We start from the raw sequence: 10,989 nt of genomic DNA, 5'->3' as shown, positions 1-10,989 counted from the left end.
CATTTTGCTACCAGTATAGGACTAGAGGCAGAAAAGAAAGATTGTGAGAAACCAAATATTTATGACATTTTTTAGGCTCCAACTCCAGCTGTGCCTGAAGCTTGATCTAGCCTACACTCTCAACTTAGATGAGCCAATAAATTCTTTTATTTTCGAATAAGCCAAGGAAGTACAAAATGTCACTTACAATAGAAAGAATGCTAAATTCTATGGGAGGATAAATGAAATGTAACCTATGTTTAAGGCTTTTAAAGAAAATGCCTTATATATCAAGATGATCAAAGGTTGACAAAAATTCTTATCATAATCATAAGAGATTATGAAAGCAGATAAAAATATCTCGAGAGCAGGAAAATAGATTAAAATACCAGAAGAGTTTCTATGTTATGAACTCCAATTTGTGAAACAGTCAGAAATAAATAGGAATATATCAAATTAGAATTAAAAATTATAGTCCCAGACTGCCTTAAAGTAATTTCTTTATTGTGACCAGAAATCTGGTTCCAAGGTTTTCTTGTTCTCTTTTGTCTTGAGCTTGTATCTTTCATGAGCCCTGAAATGGCAATTTTACAGATGCATGAATTATAATATTCATGATTTCCATGGCATTGTAATTGTACTCAGTAATTATAATTTTCATTGACACAAAAGTTACAGACTCCTGGGACTTGCTCAGTAGAACTTAAGACCGTTGCTAGGCACCTCACAAAAGTGATTTTCCTCTTTGTGGGAATTGAAGATTTTGACCTTGAATAACTTTTACCTTTGGAAGCGAAAATTTACTGACCTTGTCTTCTATGGACCCGCTTATTTTTTTTATTTTAACTCCAGTATAGTTAGCATACAGTGTTATATTAATTGCAGGTGTACAATATAGTGATTCCACAATTCCATGCATCACCCAGTGCTCATCACCACAAGTTCACTCCTTAATCCTTATCACCTATTTCTCTCCTCTCCTCTCCTCTAGCAAACACCAGTTTGTTCTCCATAGTTGAGGCTATTTCTTGGTTTGTCTCTCCCTTTTTTTTTTCCTTTGTTTGTTTTATTTCTTACATTCCACATATGAGTGAAATCATATGGTACTTGTCTTTCTTTCTCTGATTTATTTCACTTAGCCTCATACTCTCTAGTTCCATCCATGTCATTGCAAATGGCAAGATTTCATTCATTTTTATGAATGAATAATATTTCATTGTGTGTGTGTGTGTGCGTGTGTGTGTGTGTATACACAAATATACATACCACATCTTCTTTATTCATTCAACTATCTATAGACATTTGGGTTGCTTCTATAATTTAGCTGTTACAAATAGTGCTGCTATAAACATAGGGGTGCATGTATCCCTTTGAATTAGTGTTTTTGTATTTTTAGGGTAAATACCCAGTAGTGTGATTACTGGCTCATAGGGTAGTTGGATTTTTAACTTTTTGAGGACCCTCCGTACTGTTTTCCACAGTGGCTGCACCAGTTTGCATTCCCACCAAAAGTGCAAGAGGGTTCCTTTTCCTCTACATCCTTGACAAAACCAGTTGTTCCTTGTGTTTTTTATTTTAGCCATTCTGACAGGTGTGAGGTGATACCTCATTGTAGTTTTGATTTGCATTTCCCTGATGATGAGCGATGTTGACCATCTTTTCATGTCTGTTAGCCGTCCATATACCTTCTCTGCAGAAATGTCTGTTCATGCTTTCTGACCATTTTCTAATTAGATTGTTTGTTTTTTGGGTGTTGAGTTATATAAGTTCTTTATATATTTTAGACACTAACCTTTTATCTTCTGTGGACCCATTTATTAAAAATTCACCAAAGTGTGGGGCTGCCATGACTCCAGAGAATGGATCCGGTTGAAGAAAATCTACAGACATCTACTGAGTACTCATTATATACAAGACAATGTGCTAGGCAGACTCAAAGGCTTAAGGCATGGTTCTTGTTCTCACAGAGCTTGGAAACTTGCGGCAGAGGTAGGACACATTCATGAAAAGTCAAATATCAATATAAAGGAATATATAATAAGTGATCAAAAGAACTGTGCAAACAATAAGAACTTACATGCTGGAAGAGCAAGAAATCAGTGTGGGATGGAATGCCTTGAGGGCAGGTACAAGTGAATGGGCAGAAAAGAAGTAAAGAGCTCCTCAGGCACAAAGCTCTTCATAAACAAACAACCAGAGGGGGAAAGATGTTGACAGGTAACTGTATTATTATAGAACAGTCTGCTGGAGCAATGATTCTTACAGAGTTCAGTTGGGGAGAGGGGAGCTTGAAAAGACTGGAAGTCATTAAATGACAACCTACAAAATTTAAGCTACATCTTGTAGGAAATGAGACTGCTGAAGATTAAGTCAATGGAAGCGGACCATCTCTCCTCCTCAGTATCAAAGCCCTCATCGCTGGTAACATGACAGCCTGAACTTGGTTCGTGTGTGAAATAAACTTTGTGTTGATCAACACAGTGTAAAATTTCAAGTGAGAAATTGCAGAGGTAAGGACTGGGTCATGGGAAATTGGGGCATTGTATTGACAAAACTAGATTTGCACCTTAGGGTAGCTGCCATGTGGAAATGAGATTTAACAAGGATGAGACTAAAAGAAGCCCAGATACAAGGCCATTGCAAAGCCCTAGGCAAGAGTTCATGAAGGTCTGTCCTAAAGTGGTGATCATAGGATTGGGGAGGAGATAGGTTCAAGGGCTATTTAGAAGCCACATTGTTAGGACTTGATGATTATCACTGACGGTCAGGAGTGATGCGAAGGGAGGATTCTAGAATGACTCCCAGATTTCTGACCTGAGGGGATGAGGTTGTAAGTGGAACAATTAACCAGGATACAGGAAGGGGTAGCTTTGGGAAAGGAAAACATTGGGTTCAGTGTTGCATATTGTGTAATCCAGAACTTGCTGGCTGCAAGTCCTGGAAAGCCATGTCAAACTACCTTGGGCAACTTCATGGTTCATAAAGCCAGATGATGGAAAGGTATAGGTAGCAAAGACTTCACAACTAAATCTAAAATTATCAGGACTTGCTCTCTGTCATGCCCTCTCTCTCTCTTCTTTTCATTGCTCTCCCTCTCTGCTTGGCTTCTGCCTGTAGTGAGGGCTCATTCTCTCAAGGCCCTCCAAGTGGCAAGGGACATGTCTGCCAGCAGTCTGGAATGTAAAAAGAAAGAGACATATAGCTTCCACTGCTGCATTGAAAAGCCCCAGGAAAGAGACACAAAGGAATAAAACAGTGAATTAAATGGTCTAAGTCTCTGGTCTTGAGGAATTATAGTCATAAAAACATAGAAATTTGAGGCCATTGCCAGTACCTCCAGAGGGCCGAATCCTGGCACGTATTAAGAGTTCAATATATGCTTGTTAAATCAAAAGATGATTAAGGGCACTTTTCATGAGTAAAATCTTTCAATAAATAGTTTGGTTGCATACGTTTTGTCTATTGCATAGATTAGAGCAAGGCAGTCCTCTTTCCCCACACCCAACTCATGTGCCAAAACGTTACATACACATAGGTGGAATTTTTGGATAGAAGGGCCAATTTCTGTCTGCAGTCATACTCTACTCCCAATGCCTGTGACAGCTCCTTCCAGCTACAGGAGTCAGAATACATGTTATACCTCTCATCCAAAACTCCTTCCTCCCCACCATGACCACCACGGCTATCATCACCTTGAGATCTTGCCAACTCATGCTCCATAATATTATCTACCACATCTCCAGTTAGGAGAGAAGGCTCAAAGCCCTAGCAGAGCACTTCTAAAGACCATAAAACAAACTTTATCTCAGTAAAGGCTGGTTTCTCTTCATAAGTGAGTTCCTGGATGGACACACTCAACAGTTACAAAAACTAAAATCAGCTTCCAGATCTACGCAGTGTATCTTCAGTATTGGAGCACATGACACTCTTCACCTTTTGTCTGAATCTCAATATATTTATTTAGTTTTATTCTATTTTTATTTAGTTTTATTTGTGTAGGCTGTCAGTAACACTTACTGAGGGCTACTTTATTATGCATGATACCATACTAAACACCAAAGGATATATAAAAAGCAGCTAGGATTCCCCAGAGCACAACCAAAAGAGTGACAAGAACAGTAATTATTTGCTAAATCTAGATCAGACCCCTCCATCTCAGTCTCTGAATTCCAGTGTCCCTGAACCTCTTCTTTCTGATCCTAGGAGATCCCACACAGATTCATAAATGGCCATGATCATTTTTCTCCTACTTTATGGCAGCTTCCAGTTCATTCATCATTTTAAAAGGTTACCTGCTTTCCCTACTGTTACTATCACACTTCCTGTCATCACCAGGTGGGTGTGGCCTTGGCTATAGCTACACGTTTATTTTGTTCTGGATGAACAGTGGAATCACATACACACACACACACATACACACACACACACACGTGATATACTGTATTACCAGGCTACAAAATAACTCTACTCCCAGATTCCATCTCATGGAGTACTCTAAAGTTTTAGTTCTTTGTTCCACTTGCTTTTTATTATAACCCTCCTGTCAATGACTGGCACTTATCTGTAGAAACTACCTTCAAAGTATACCACAATTAAAATCTCTAGGAGCTGGGCCTTCACCCCTACCATCCCTAAGCCTCCTGCCTTCCTGCCTTAGCCATGGTCTTGTACCAAGTTCATACACACCCTCCCCCCATTCAGGTATGTTATTTTCCTTTTGGGTGCTCACTCTAAGGGGGCTCCTGGTTTCTCTAACAGCTCAGAAGTCTTGGGCCTGGAGTGGTGTAGAGTGGGCTATGCCCCCCAAAGGGGCCCACACCAGCCTGGATTCACAGCAAACAATTTAGGCCTCTGCCCCTGGGGTTCTCTCTACACAAAGACAATTTATGGTCAACTGTTTGGAGCTCAGAGCCATTTTCCTAAGGAGACAACAGAAAAGGAGTATGTTGAGAGAGAGAGAGAGAACTCACAAAAGTCCATTTGACTCACTTATCTCATCTGGAGTTCTATATGTACTCCAGAACCTACCTAACAGTACAGCACAGTTCTACTGTCTCTATGGGAAAATGAGCTTTGAGTTCCAGCCGTGAACATACCTGTGTCTCTGGTATCAGCAGGGACAGGCCAGCATTCACCTTCCGCAGCCTGCCAACCCAATGGTAGGGAAACGCCAGAAGCCTAGAATGTTTTATTTTTAAGAAAGGGGTTGGGGTGAGGGGGACGCTGGGAGGAGGAACCAGACTGTAGAGGGAGGAGAGCTGGGGTGGAGGGTGGGAGAGCCCAGCAGCCTCTGGGTTTTAGGGTCTTCCAGAGACACAGGCTGCTTTCCTGAGCTTCTCCCCACAAGACACGCCTGGTCCCCACTACAGCATTGCTGCTATAGAGAGATAGAGAGGGGGGAGTTCCAGTGCAAGAGTGCATAGGAACTAAGGAAAATGTGTCTGCGGTCTGTGGGTTTCTAGGTGAGGTCAAATAAGGAGTTAAAAAAAAAAAACTTTTAAAAACTAAAGCTAGATTGATATTGTGATCAGTACTATGTTTGTTAAGGAGGTCAGATCAAATTTAATACCTATCCCGTAGCTTTCTGAATTATACAACCCACAGAAATACTTAACGTTTATAAGTCCCCTTGGATGTGACCCTTTTGCAGACATGAGAGAACGTTTCACCTCTATGTCCAATCTCTCTCTCTTATTTACACTTTAATTAATACTTGGCTTCTGTGGAGTCAGGGTAAATCTGCTTGCAAATAAAAAAATTTAAGTGTGGAGAAAACAAGCATGAGCCTCTATTTTATTTCCTTGGATCTGTTTGAAAGGCCAAGAAAAAAAAATGTTTCCCTAGGTTGTGGAGTAGGGAAAGGGGTACAAAAGGTTTCCATACAGTAGTCCCCCCTTATCTGCAGGGAATAGGTTCCAAGACCCCCGGTGAATGCCCGAAACCACAAATGATACTGAACCCTATATATGTTTTTTCTATACGTACATATCTAGGGTGACGTCTTATTGATAAAGTAGGCACAGTACGAGATTAACAATAACTAGTAATAAAAAAAGAACCATTATAAATTGATGTAATGTAATAAAAGTTATGAGAATCTCTCTCCAAATACCTAATTGCCCTGTACTCACCCTACTTGTGATGATGTGAGATGAGAAAATGCCTCTGTGATGAGAAGTCGGGTGAAGGACGCAGGATTGTGACGTAGAGGTAGGTGACCACTGACCTTCTGACCCGTCGTCAGCAGGACCATCTGCCTCCAGTTGGCTGTTGATGGGGCAGAAACCAAGGAAAGAAAAACCGCAGACAAAGGGGGACTGCTGTATTTTTAATTGCTCCTGTTAGAAGGCTCAGAAAAGTAAAATTTAAATGACAATAGTAATATGTAAGCGAGTTTTTTTTACTGCAAGTATGGATGGATTTATTTATTTTTTTGTAGGTTTTTAAATTTGAATTCCAGTATAGTTAACATACAGTGTTATATTAGTTTCAGGTGCACAATATAGTGATTCAACACTTCCATTCATTACTCACTGCTCACTATGCTACGTGAGCTCTTTAGTCCCCATCACCTATTTCACCCATCACCCCACCCACTCAATGGACTTAACTAAGTGTTGTTTTCTCTTATTTAAGTCCACTTTTGTAGTCTACATTTTTTTTTAAGTTTATTTATTTATTTTGAGAGAGAGCACGTGCAGAGGGAGGAGCAGAGGGGGGTGGTGGAGAGAGAGGAGAGAGAGAATCTCAAGCAGGCTCCACGCCGTCAGGGCAGAGCCCAATGCAGAGACTGATCCCAGGAACCAGGATCTCATGATCATCACCTGAGCTGAAATCAAGAGTCGGATGCTTAACTGACTGAACCACCGGGCACCCCTCTTGTTCTACATTTTAGATATTATGATGTCAAACTACTTTCACATGACCACATACCAGAAGTGAAAAAAAGAAAAAGGTGGCTTAGAAAATTTACCAGATTCAGGAAAGATTGGAACCGATGAGCTATTTTACATACCAGAATCCTAGTAGCTTTGGTAATGGATTAACAGATTAATAGTTCCATAACTTCTTAGATTCAGTCAATTCAACAATGTCTTCTGAGCCATTCTGTACTAAACAATGTAGTGTGTGACGTGGAGATAGACACACAAAAGCACACTGTGGGCCAAAAAGGCCCCATCACCTGTGGAGTTTCTATGTCTTTATTCAATTTACATGTATGACAAAGTAGAGATCTCTGTTTTACATGGAACCAACCCCCAAACCAAGTTGCCTCTTGCTTTCTGAAAGGAGAGAAGGGGTGGGAACCCAGGCGAGCTCTGGGAGATGGCTATTATTTGAATAGACTGAAAGGTCACTTTGGAGAGCCCAGGTAGGTCAAGCTCAGCCCTCACAAGAGACTGTGAAGAAACTGGCCTGCTTGAAGCAGGGAGGGGTGGGGGTGGGGGGAACAATTGGGAAGCAATGAAAGAGAGGAGATAGTGTTTGGAAAGATGGTCCTACCTGGGGTGTGGAGGTGGGTGGGAGGAAGGTCACTAATTGTGAGGTCACTGCCATCTCTAAGAGGGAGATGGGAGGGTCAGCACCGGTGTGGTAGCATGAAAATGAAGAAAGGGGGACCTACAAAAGGCTTGTCAACAGAAATACTGATGTAATAGGCAGCTCATTAGACTAAGAAGGGGGCAATGCATTTACTTTTAAAGCTCTAACTTTGGGTCTTCTTTTTTCTCTTGAGCCATTTTCTCGCCACGTTTCTTTTTTTTATGTCTGTTTAAATTATAAAAGTGCACATGTTTTACTTTGGAAAATGTGAAAAAATATAGAAAAAATATAAAAAAGGCATTGAAAAGCACCTCTCCTCTCACTGCCCAGAGATGGTTTGAGATAGCCGTTTCAGTGTATTTTTCCAGCCTTTATTGGTGACTTTAGGAGCGATTATTAAATGAGGTGAGCTAGGTTGAGTACAAAGGTAAAACAGCTTGAGTTTCTCCGTCCTTGGCCCTTGGCCATGATGCAGGCAGAGCCACAGCTGTCCCGTCACTTTCAGACATCAGAACCCTTGCATGTGCAGAAGTGAAAAAGTCCCATGGGATCTACATCAAGGCAATGCTGCTTTCTCCCACCAGCCCAGGCCTTTCTGGACCTTGGGGACTGGGAGCTGAGAAGGAGGCAATGGCCTGGTCTTTCCTGCTCCTTGTCCCACCGCAGGGATCCCCCAGGAATTTCCCCATGCACTTACCCCAAATGTAAAACCAAGGCCTGGGTCCCACTGCTGCCCCCCACCCCTTTCTCTGCCCAGCCAATTTCTCACTTTCAGATACCTCCAGGGCAGCATCAGGCACAAGGGTCTGTGCCAAAAAGCACACTCTAACCCTATACATTCACCTCAGATCATTCCTTCTGAAAAAGAAAAAGGAAAGGAAAATTAAAGTACTAGGCTTCTTTAATTTTTCTTTTTCTTTCTAAAATTTATACTACATAATGCGAGACTGTATTTTAACCCCTTTCTTGAGAATGTGAGGATACTATTATCAATTATTTTCAGCTTTGGGCTTTGACAAAAAGTTCAATAGAAAAATTTCACTTCACATTCTAATACCTGTATAACAGGCACACACACACAAACACACACACACACAATATAATATAATATAATATAATATAATATAATATAATATAATTAATATAATATTATATTATATAATAATAATAATAATTTGAACCACATCACATCATTTTACACCCTACTTGCTTTTCATTAGTATCATATGGTGAGTATTTCCCATGTCAAGGAAGTATTTTCCAAAAATGTGATTTTTATTGGCTCATAATTTTTATTATATGACTGTCCATTTTTCATTAATTATTCAACCATCACCCGATCAGACATTTACAATTAGGCTAATATAATTATCACTGCAATAAACATCCTTGCATGTAACCTTGTTCACATCTTTGATTATATCCTTAGGATAATTCCTAGGAGGAAAATGTTTCAATCAAAGGTTATGGAAATTTTTAAGGCTCTTGATACATAAAGCAGAGAAAACCCTTCAAGAAAAGTGGAATAACTACCCCCCTTCTAAAATAATAATAATCATAAATCATAAATAAATTAAAAGGGTTCAGTCAGTTGAACATCCAACTTTGGCTCAGGTCATAATCTCACAGTTCATGAGTTCAAGCCCTGCATCAGACTCTCTGCTGTCAGTGAGGAGCTTGCTTCGGGTTCTCTGTCCCCCTCTCTCTCTGCCCCTCCCCCCCTCAAAAAATAAATTAAAAAAATAAATTTAAAAGAAAGATATGCTTGGGTGGCTCAGTCAGTTAAGCGTCCAACTCTTGATTTTGGCTCAGGTCATGATCTCACTGTTGTAAGACTGAGCCCCATGTTGAGTTCTGTGCCAGCACAGAGCCTGCTTGGGATTCTCTCTCTCCTTCTCTCTGCCCCTCCCTGGCTCACATCCAAGTGCTCTCTCTTTCTAATAAATAAATTAATTAATTAATTAATTAAAAAATTAAAGTGGAGGGGCGCCTGGGTGGCTCAGTCATTTGGGTGTCCGACTTCAGCTCAGGTCATGATCTCACAGCTTGTGAGTTCAAGCCCCATGTTGGTCTCTGTGCTGATAGCTCAGAGCCTGGAGCCTGCTTCTGATTCTGTGTCTCCCTCTCTCTCTCTCTACCCTCCTCAGCTCATGCTCTGTCTCAAAAATAAATAAACATTAAAAAAAAACCTTAAAAATAAATAAATAAATAAATAATTAAAGTGGAATAACCCTCACACACCTTGTACCCAATCATTTTTACCATATTCTTCACCTTTGCAATCTGATTAGTGAAATAGCATATCGAATTGTTTTGATTTATATATATATATAAATATATTTATATTTATATTAAATTTATATATATTTATAATAAATAAATAAATATTTATTATAAATATTTATATTAAATTTATATATATATAAATAATTAAGGCAGATTCTTACTTATTGACTCTTTCTATTTCTTCTTCTGCAAATGGTTCATGGCCTCTACTCATTTTTTTCTTGCAATGTTAGTATTTTCTTACTGATACGTAAACTCCATGTAATAAGAATAGTTACCGCTTTTTTTGGTCATGTTGTATTTATTGCAAGTGTTTCCCAATTTCTTTGATTTGATTTTGTTTAGCATACTCTGCCTTGCAGAACCTTTTAACTTTTGTTCAATCAAATCTGTTGGTATCTTTTTCATATAACATATAACCTATTCTATTTAAGAATAAAAAGAGGGTTATTAGAAGGATAGTAGTTAGCTCACAGAAACATACAAAGAGATCCTACAGAAATCAGGGCAACTCTGATTTTAGGAAATGAAACTAATCTCAACATCATCCAACCTGTAAGTCTGTTCTTCTGCTTCCCTCATTTCCTCTGGTCTCCATTTGGCTTCTTCTATGTCTACCCTCAGCTTTCTCCAGACTGATATCCTTTTAGCTTCTAAAAGAGAGGCCAAAATTACAAAGAATGAAATCTTGCCATTTGCAACTACGTGGATGGAACTAGAGGGTATTATACTAAGCGAAATTTGTCAGTCAAAGACAAATATCATATGACTTCACTCAGATGAGGACTTTAAGATACAAAATAGATGAACATAAAGGCAGGGAAGCAAAAATAATATAAAAACAGGGAGGAGGACAAAACATAAGAGACTCTTAAATATGGAGAATAAACAGAGGGTTACTGGAGGGGTTGTGGGAGGGGGGATGGGCTAAATGGGTAAGGATCATTAAGGAATCATTGTTACACTCTGTGCTAACTTGGATATAAATTTTTTAAAAAATAAATTAAAAATAAATAAGTAAATAAAAATAAAAGAGATGCCAAGAGGACTTATCTTCGGGTAGAAAATCCTAGAGAAGGACTCTGGCTGACTTAACCTTGTGAAAAGCTTACCTCCAGGCCAGTTCTTGTGCCAAGAAAATGAAGGACTCTGATTTGCCAGAAAAAGGATCTATCCAGAGAG

The 10,989-nt window shown here is 39.5% G+C and overlaps 1 long non-coding RNA gene across 1 annotated transcript; it reads right to left on the bottom strand.

The window, feature by feature from the left end:
* Positions 1 to 468: 468 nt before the first annotated feature.
* On the bottom strand, positions 469 to 10,542 carry LOC109275708 (uncharacterized). The gene is made up of 4 exons (XR_008422288.1): positions 10,361 to 10,542; positions 8,291 to 8,379; positions 6,111 to 6,246; positions 469 to 553 (listed from the first exon to the last, which is right to left on the bottom strand). It is a non-coding gene; the product is annotated as an uncharacterized LOC109275708 (long non-coding RNA).
* Positions 10,543 to 10,989: the final 447 nt, after the last annotated feature.

This window comes from Panthera pardus, unplaced genomic scaffold (genome assembly GCF_024362965.1).
Source record: "Panthera pardus isolate Hobbes unplaced genomic scaffold, ASM2436296v1 HiC_scaffold_15, whole genome shotgun sequence".
NCBI classification, from domain to species: Eukaryota; Metazoa; Chordata; class Mammalia; order Carnivora; family Felidae; genus Panthera; species Panthera pardus.
Note: the sequence above shows the minus strand (reverse complement) of the source record. Positions and strands in the feature narration are given on the sequence as shown.